Genomic DNA, 9,152 nt, shown 5'->3' with positions numbered 1-9,152 from the left:
TATATATATATATAATGTACTTTTAGTGTACAAGTTTTCCTAAAGTAAATCTTCTTCCACCTAAATTTGGACATTTTTAAGTTTACTAAAGTATACTTAAAATATACTGTTCCAAGATAATTTAAAGTTTACTAATTTATATATCAAAGTATTAAGCAAGTACACTAATCTATATACTAGAAGTTTTCAAGGTATGCTTGTGATTTACATTTAAGTTTATTGAAGTATATTTAAAGGATTTCACCAATATACTATTCAATATCCTGCCAATGTACTAGTTATACAGTGCTAGTCCATATTCTACACATTCAAGAATGACTAAAACTACAATACTATTTTTTCTATTTTAATTTGTATATTATAAGTATACTTAAGTTAACTCACCATATTGTAGCACATCATCTGAATACCATATTCTTAGTCACCCCATAATGTAGGCACAATGCAAAGTGTTGACATGTCAGGGCTGCTGCCGCTAGCTACTTTTAGACTCAGCAGGAAAACCTGTTGCAAGTCGGATGGTGGGAAGGAGAAAAAGTGAAAGAAAGTGTGGACTGCTGAAGAACTGCAGTGAACTGGTGAAAGAAAAGTAAAATGGCGTGCTCAAAGATGACCCTGCACATTTTGAGTATGTTTGGCTCAACCTACTGCTGTGAAGCAGGATTCTCCACCATGAACATGATAAAAAATAAATGTGGATCCAGGCTCAATATGAGCACCTTGATATATGCTTTAGAATGGCCTTGTAGCCATTCAATTCCAGGTTTTAAGCCTTCAGGTCAGCGTAAACCGTAAAGCCTACTGCTCTCATTACGCCACAAAAAAAAAAGAGGAAATAGAAGTCCAGTAAATGTGTTTTATAAAATATGTGAATCAGGAAATTGTCTATATACCGAACTGAATGATTGTGGTTCTCTACTTAAAAAAAATCTATTTCGATTTTAAAATGGAAAAATGTTCTTTTTTTATTATATTTTTAATTATTTAAAAAGTCAGTTTAAAGTAACAAATTATAATTAAAAATGTCTCTGGACGTTTACTGGTTGATGATTTTCTTTATTTGAACCCCACTGATTTTTAATTGGTTACCCCTGCCCTAATGCAACAGAGTACAAATATAAGAATTCCGCTAATAATGCTGTTCAAAAGTAAGACCACATGAGGTGGTATTTTTTAAAGAAAAAAAACCTTCCCTCTCAAGCATTAAATTTCAGTTGACTAAGTCATTCAGCCTTTCTACTCATGCTTGAATTAATCTTCTGAATGGTTTGTAAAATATTTCATTTGAGAAATCTGAAATAAATGAAATGTTGGTCGCCCTTATTATTCAGTCAGCCTGAAAGAAAGACTCTTTAGATCAAGAGGGTCTTTGTTCTCTCCCCTATTTTCTGTCTAATTCTGACCTACCTTTTGCTTGGGCTCTGTCTTGACCTTAATGTTTTAACACTGTATTTCAAGAGCAGCAAATGTGTGGAGCGAAGCCTAAAGTCAAATTTTCAGATGGTTTTATTCTCTTTTTTTCTACTTTTCTATGGCATTAGCGGCTCGTATTTTTTCAACAGGAAAGGGGATATGAGAGAGGGGGAAAGACATGCGGCAAAGGACCACAAGTTGCATTTGCACCCGAGTCAGCCGCGTCCATGGCCTCTGTACATGGGTCGTGTGCACTAAGCACTGCGCCACCAAAGCACGCCCAATGGTTATATTCTTAATTTCAGCCGGAATTAGGGACTGTAGATGCAAATGGAATTTATTAAACTGTGGAATTCTGGAATTTTACAGGTAAATACATTTAAAGTCATGTTATTTGACACAGCCTTTTAAAAATGTATTTTAACATTAAACATCTGAAAATGATTCCTCTTAATACCTGTTCTGTAGCCTGATGAAAAATAATCTACTAATGACAGGAATAATTCATAAATAACTAAAGCCTAATCTAATCATATGAAATACACCTCAACAAGTGGTCATGTTGCAAAGAGGCATGTTTTTATTAAAATAACCAAACTGAAAACTAGTAAACTAAAAAAATATTATTCAAATACATCTGATAAGTACCAAAAACTATGTTACTGTAACATACACTATTTCTTAGTAGTTGCAAACAAAATTATTTCTACAGAGGTATGGCCAAAAATGAGAGGGATAAAAAAAATGTCAGTCTATCACATAACATCCCAATAAAAACACATTGAAATGTGATTTTAATGTAACATCTTCTTAAAAAAGTTGCAGTGGTTGGAATACTTATGCATGGCAGTAACTATGCTCTTCTGTCTTCTTCTGTTCTGTATGCAGAGATGTCAGGGCTATGTTTGAACTACAAAATGCCGGATCAAGGGGTTACAGCGGAGGTGGGATACTGGCACAGTTACAGGTCAGATGGCGAGGCCTCTTCTCCTCCTGTCCAACCAACTAGCTACAGTACTACAGGAGGGTCATTAGAGGCAGAAACATATGCCATTCTGCATGCATGATCTGCTGGCCAATTAGTGATCTGGAAGCAGTAGTCAATATCTGAACAGGGATAGCGGCAAAATGCATTCCTCCACAAGTGTCGATAATCTCAGAAACGTGCAAATGTGCTTGTGGCATCTGGGATCCTGAGTTACCAGTTTCGCATTATAGTTTAAGTGTAGCTTAAGAGGACAAAGACAGTATTTTTTCACACCACCAGGACTGTTCAGATACAGGAACACAGCCACTCACTGTGGGTAGCATAAATCTTTTAAACTCCTGTCAAGTTACACCAATATCCCCCTCCCATACAAAGAAAGTATGTCGCCTCTCTGAGACATAAAATCTTAGAAGAAAATATCTTTTCCAAGTTATTTATTTATCCCTTTCCCTCGCCCACACATTTCTGGCAGTTTTCATCTGCTTCACCAGTACTGATATCCTGGATTCTAGGTTGTTTGACATTTTTTTATTTGCTTTCAGAAAAAAAAGGCAAGGACGAGGCTTAGCAAGTTCCACAGCCATATCCAGCCAATTCTGAAGTTTGCTATACATCATAGACAAACTATTTTTGTGCACTACAGCAATGACAAATAAATAAAAATCCTGACCAATTGATGTTTCACAGCTCTAAAACTAAAAGCAGCAGAACAAGTGAGCAAAGCTCTACACAGAAAGCAAACAGAGTATAAGATGGTGTGCCTTTCAGAATGCATAATGTTTATCATGAAGTATTTAAGCAAGGGTTTCCGGTCATGCATTTGTATTATAAAAAAAAGCTCACACTTCAAATTAATTAAGATGTGCCCTATTAAAATATCAGTTTATTTCTAATTTTTAAATATATCCCAAAGCTTTCCAACAATCCTTGTTTCAGCTTGTTAGAGTTATGGATGTCACCTTTTAATACCGGTGGTCACTCATTTTACAACACCTAATGTTATCTTAATTTGGATGCTGAGGACTGGCGCTTATCCTACTGTCTGCAATTTACAGCAAACCAGAGACATTTTCATCATAATAACATGGATATATAGTGGCTAAATAGGGATGATAGGGAGCCAATTGTTGAAAATACTGAACAATAAAGTTCAAAGGATACACAGCTGGGAGTAATTTGCTTCCTTACAGATTTCTTCTGTTTTTATCTTTTTTGTCACACTTAATCGTTTCACAAAATCCTGCCATTACACAAAGATGACCTGAGCCGCAAGCTAATGTTGCCCTTGCAGTTACACACTGCATGATACTGACATCATTATGCAAATCAAATGTTTTTTCTTTCTGACTTTTCTCCAAAGTACACCATTTGTGGTAGACAGTATTTAAATGGCATATGCAAACTTATCCTTTCACAAAAAAAAAGAAAAAAACCTGAGCTGTCAGCATTGCAGTAAAGTGACTGTTGCCCTGAGAATCATTACTGAAATTTTAAAGTTGCTGCAATAAGTTATCGGAGGTCTTGCATCACACGTTTTTTAAAGAGATAAGAATTTGTTTTGCCAATATCTTGTTAATAAAAAATAAAATCAGTATACATAAATGGGTCCACTTTGAAATGCTGAGTTTTTGCATTAATTCCTGCTGCTGCTGCTTGTACTAAGTTTTGGACACAGAAATCTCTCAAAAATGTTTCAGATACCTTGCCTTAAATTTACCTATTTTTAAAATACCCTACAGTATATCCTGCACATGAACTTTTTTGCACTTCTATTTGTCTTATAATCTTCCTCCTTCAACAAAATAATACCCAAAGGGGTATTTCACCTGATCCATTCATGTTGAATAAATCCTCACAGTTTCTGCTCTCTGAGGAGCAGCCGCTCCCTATCTTGGGAAAACTAGCGAACCTTCCCGTTTCATGTCGGATAGTGATTACTTCAGCATTCCAGGAAGCAGCTAGCTTGACTGCATCACACCTGTCCAGTAAACAATGCCCCCACCATCTCCGATCAGCAATTATGTGAGGCAGAGCAGGGTAATTACTGTTTGTCAGGATAAAGTTATAAAAATATATTCGTTGTTTAAAAAAAATTCCCCAAAATCAATTGAAAAGCCAAAAAATTCAATAAATCAAGGAAAAATATCCCCCAAAAAAGAAGGACAAGACAAATTTAGCTATGGCTTACAAACAAAAACTGACCTGTTTAGAATGGACACAGGAGATTTTATTTCTAGCCTACAATAAACCACTTGGGATTGGGAAAGGTAGACACTAAGACAAAAAACCTTGAATAAACCTAAAATACCTAACTAAAACAAACCCATTATTACTACAAACAATACAATATAAACACAAACAACATAGGTACAATCAAAATCATTTCATTCTTTAAATTGAGTAGGTCTTTATATAGAAGGTTAATTTCTTTTAAAGGTTTAATTTGTCTCAATGTCTATGGTCATCCTGTGTTGACTTGGCAAGTAGTTGTAAGTCAGCTAGACAGATATTCCAACACTGTACTGGTAGGTTTGGTGGAAGTTAGTTTGAGGACCCGAAATGCAGAGATGAGGAGGCAGAGATGAGGTCTTGCAGATTTAATTCAGAAGCAAATTGCAACAGGAGCATGAATCCAAGAACAATAAGACAAAGATGCCAGGGAGAAACACACATGAGGAGCAAAACAATGAAGAGAATCCAGCAATTAGGAACTGCACAGGAACTGCATATATGGGAAACAGAACAAAGAATGGGCTAATGAGCTGATAGGGAGCAGGTGTGGATAGAAGTAACTAGAAGGGAGCTAGGGAAAATGGGACTACCACAAGAGGGCAACAGAGAGTAACTCAAAAAATACTACATTGCTCAAATATAAACAAAAAACAACTAGAATCACACAAAATGGAAACGAAACCAATGACAAAGAAAACCCACAATAGCATAAATCAAAGTGTAGCTGAAAACTCAAAATTAAATGTAGCCTATACAGAACTAAAAATTGGACAAAGGGCAAAATCATGACGCTGTACTATAGAACGATCTGTGTTTCTGTTAGAAGTAGAAAGACTTGGGGTTGTAGTCTGCACTACTGCTGCCATAAGGGAAAAGCAATAGCGTAGGGGCCGCTGTTCATCTGAGCTCTGGTCACAGAGCAGGTCTAAAAGGTAAATCTTCCTCTTTAATTTTGTGCCTAATATCAATAAGTTGGTTAAACTCATCTGGAATAAGGTCTGTTTATTCTTAAAGATATCCTTCACCCTTTTTTGCATTACTCTGAGAACATTCCCTCATAAATGAAAGAACCGGGATCAGAACATTGGATAGCTCCTCCAGAGCAAAGCCCCTCTGCTTCCAGCTTCCTGATGAATTACTCCACTTTCTGTTGCTGCACTATACAATTTCCTCTCCCCCAGCCAGCTCTTGAAATCTCAGCAAAAATAATCACATTTAATTATCTAAAGAAACATATAAGCCATTTATCAAATGTGCTCTAATATCAATAAACATCAGAGAAAAAAAGTTGAACTATTATCAAATAAACTGGTGTAAAAGAGTATAATGAAATAACTACCAAAACAGAAATGACTGGAGGAAGCTTCACACTGCTCAAAGCTGAGATGAAGTGGCTTTCTGGCCCCTAATTTGCAAAGTGACAGTATGTCTTCTTTTTTAGCTAATGTCTGAGGTGGAAATGTGTTTCTGGCTTTGGGAGGTCTCTGATTTAGCTAAGCTTTCCTAAACCGGAGTGTAATTGCAGAAGTGTTTGGAAGAAAACAACAATTATTTCATAAGAAATGAATACTTCATAATGCCAAAGGCAATATTTCATCATATATGCCTATGGCTTAAAACATTGCATTGGACCTTGAGAACTCTCCTTGCTGTCAGTGATATAGGCTACATTTATTTTTTATGACATTGTACATGATATTAATGAAAATTAGCCAAACTTTGCATATGTGAGTAAATGTGCATCACGTAGGCTTATTTATGACTCAGTGAATGAAATCATCTCTGCTTTTTGTTTTTGCTCTGAGCCCAAATAAGACATTCTGTGGTACAAATGTGTTGCTGAGCTCATCAATGATCAAAACAACTTTGTAAGTAGGTGTATATTTCTCATTGTTATTACTAGAAGCTCAGATGCGGGAAAATATAGCCTCGTACCCCATATTTATCTTTGTGAAAAGATCCACCTCTGCAGCTTCTTACTACAGAACTATCCAACACTTTTCATGAAAGCCTAGCAAAAATGAAAACAGTACCAGACAGAAAAAAAAAAGCTCTGTCTCGGGGCACTTCAGTTTAGTTTGGGCACTGATGACCTCAGCAAAGCCAAGGACTAGTGGGGTCCAACACCTCAAGAAAGATGGATTTTGCTGCTCCTGAATGGAGCCGGATTATCTCTGCTGCACAGGAGTCAGAAGAAAGGGAGCTACTGAACATCTCTGTGTGGTGAAAAATAAGGGGACTAAGATACGATTTCTTCTTTAATTCACAAGGGGTAGCTTGGCTCAGATAAGACTCGAGTGATCAACTTCCTTTGATTTGGTGGGTTCCCTCTCTTCTGCTCTGCTGATATGCTGGATGTAGTTTTCTTCAACAGGTTACTGTGAGGCTATAAAAGTAAAAACGAAAGAGAGAGTGAAGGGAGATGGAGAAGAATCATCTGGAGCTTGAAGGCACAGAGATGCAATGTAAGTGTAGAGCAAAGATCAGGAGCTATGATATGAGTAATAGAGTGAGCTCGATCAGACAGAGAGGTTCAGCTCTAACTCTAAAGTTATAATAGCATTCCCATTCTTATTGTTGGTCTTGTATGAATAAATAACTGTACAAGCCAGGTAAAATGTATGACTGGTTTTTATATACGGAAGCCAAGTAAGCAATAATCCATATGAAGGCACAGAAAAGATGGATCTAACCTTGTTAGAATAGTTTTTAAGAACAACCAGAGGTGTCAAAAGTATTAATTTTTATTACTCAGGTAGAAGTATAAATCCTTCTGTTAAAAAACACTTTTGTAGAAGTTAGAGTATCAACTCACAGAGAGCTTTTTACTCAAGTAAAAGTGTAAAAGTACCATTGTTAAAACTACTTAAAGTATGAAAGTATAAGTAATGCAGGATAAAAGTTTAAGGACAGATGCTTTAAACCTCATACTGGTTACTGCCTTACGCTATTAAAGGAAAATTTTTCTACAATTTTGGACGATAACTTCCTTATACTTAAATTTGTTTTTCAGTTTTATAACTAATGGTAACAGTATGTCTAAAAAGTTGTTGCAGTACCATGTCCAACCACAAAGAAATAAATTATCGGCTGAAACTAATTGTTTTCATGGATTTTATTATTTTAGATACAAACAGGTCATAATAAAAATATGTTTAAATAAAACAAAACTAATAAAACTATTTTTTTTAAGATGTAAGGAGTATATATTAGACATAACGGTAGAAGTAAGCATATGCAGTAGAAGTAAAAAGTTGTCTAAAAAACAATTACTCCAGTAAAGTATAGATAGCCGTAATTTCTACTTAAGTAACTTAACGAAGTATTTGTATTTTGTTACTTGACATCTCTGAAAGCAACCACTTACAGCTCAGATGCTCACCTTGCTTAAGAAACTGTAACATATCAGCGGAAATCAAAAATGCTAAATTGAAAGTGTCTGCTATATTTACTCTCTGACAAGTTTTGTATTTTGCAGCAATAATAAAAAAAAAAAGTGCTGGTAACACCTTCGGTCCGCTAAACTACAAGTCCTCCTTTAATGTCACTCACCAGTTCATTCAAAGCAACCATCAGCAGTTGGTGTTATTACAAAGATTCCAGCTTTAATTGCACCAAAAATTATAATTTGATTCAAGAAAACATTATTTAAGTACTATTTACCTGATCTTTTCTCTGTTGGAGTATAGATACATGTTGTTTTACCCACATAATTGTCTGCTAACAACATGAAAGTATAGGGGAAAGTGATAGAGGAATTTATTTTAGCATTTTCTTCAAGGAGTGAAAACCTGGTATTATACATACAGTTTTGCTTGAAAGTGTACATACCAGTAAAATAAATTGAAATTCAAAAAAACAATTCTGAATACAAATGATTAAAAGAAATGGAAATCATGACTTTGATTCTAAATATATTTAAAAACATATGTATATATATATATAATAATAAATAGAACAATTTCTGCCCTCTTGACAGCTATATTGGTTCATTGCTCATGAGCAAGGTAATCTAATTAGTCTGGGAGAGTTTTTTTTTTTTAGCATTATTTAATAACAACAAAATTCAACATAAATATTTTATCTAACTGAATTATAATTTAGTAATTTTTTTATTCATTGTTACTTTTTCCAGTTTTGTGTTATTTGAAATACTATTGTGAATTTTAATGGGATGGTAAATAAAGATTCAAGCACAAATGTACAGTCTGTCTGAAACTGTCTTTAAATCATAGTTAAATCATAAACAATTACAGGTGCTTGGTTCCAGGTACTTAGAGATTCACTTCCATACAGAAAGCCCACATTCTTATCTTCAGGTAACACAGAATACATGTCAGATTGAATAATACTACTTATACTTCAGCGATAGTATCAAGGCGTTACTGTTGTATGTCTCGTACCATGTCTGTTGGTTGTGCTGTTCTTTTTACATCTCTTTGCAGCTGATGAAGCAGACAGGAAATTTTTATCATTATCTCCCTTTTATCTCCTCTTTCTTTTCTTTTTCTTTTTTTTC

The sequence above is a fragment of the Cyprinodon variegatus genome, unplaced genomic scaffold, assembly GCF_000732505.1.
Source record: "Cyprinodon variegatus isolate N-32 unplaced genomic scaffold, C_variegatus-1.0 Scaffold179, whole genome shotgun sequence".
Lineage (NCBI taxonomy): Eukaryota > Metazoa > Chordata > Actinopteri > Cyprinodontiformes > Cyprinodontidae > Cyprinodon > Cyprinodon variegatus.
The sequence above is the reverse complement of the archived record's forward strand: the minus strand, read 5'-3'. Positions refer to the sequence as shown.